This window comes from Schistocerca cancellata, chromosome 6 (assembly GCF_023864275.1).
Source record: "Schistocerca cancellata isolate TAMUIC-IGC-003103 chromosome 6, iqSchCanc2.1, whole genome shotgun sequence".
In the NCBI taxonomy this organism is placed as follows: domain Eukaryota; kingdom Metazoa; phylum Arthropoda; class Insecta; order Orthoptera; family Acrididae; genus Schistocerca; species Schistocerca cancellata.
In genome coordinates this window covers 176,413,266-176,413,922 of record NC_064631.1, presented here as the reverse complement: position 1 = coordinate 176,413,922, position 657 = coordinate 176,413,266, and the positions used below count along the sequence as shown (strand labels likewise).

General features: G+C 45.4%; 1 pseudogene; it reads right to left on the bottom strand.

The window, feature by feature from the left end:
* Positions 1 to 335: 335 nt before the first annotated feature.
* LOC126089656 (5S ribosomal RNA) lies at positions 336 to 453 on the bottom strand (annotated as a pseudogene).
* Between the last annotated feature and the right edge of the window lie 204 nt (positions 454 to 657).

The following is a 657-nucleotide window of genomic DNA, read 5'->3' as shown; positions in this document are numbered from 1 at the left end:
ACGTCATCCGAGGCACAGCGCACACAGGCATTTGGTCGAGGCAGAGAGATTGATATCTCGCTGCGAAGTGTCTCTTTTTACTGCCTCTCTGGCTGTATTTATACGCAGTTATTCTAAATGATGGACCCATTTAAAACAAAAAAAAGCACTCCGTCTTCAGGCCAGAAGTGGCCCATCGGGACCATCCGACCGCCGGGTCATCCTCAGCTGAGGATGCGGGTAGGAGGGGCGTGTGGTTAGCACACCGCTCTCCCGGTTTTCTGTGACCGGAGCAGCTACTATTCGCTCGAGTAGCTCCTCAATTGGCATCACGATGGTGAGTGCAACCCGAACAATGGCAACAGCGCATGGCGGCCCGGATGGTTACCCATCCAAGTGCTGGCCACGCCCGACTACGCTTAACTTCGGTGATCGGACGGGAACCGGTGTATCCACTGCGGCGAGACCGTTGCCGTGGACCCATTTTAAAACGTCGTATTTATTCAAGTACAAATCGAAAATGAACAAGCCTTATACCAATGAAAAGAAGACGTTTCAAAGTTTTATTTCATAATGTTTGATATCAATTTAATAAATATAATAATTTGTAATTAATTAGTTTTTAATAATTATTTAATAATAAGAAATGTGATAAATGTTATAAATGTTCAACGTGGC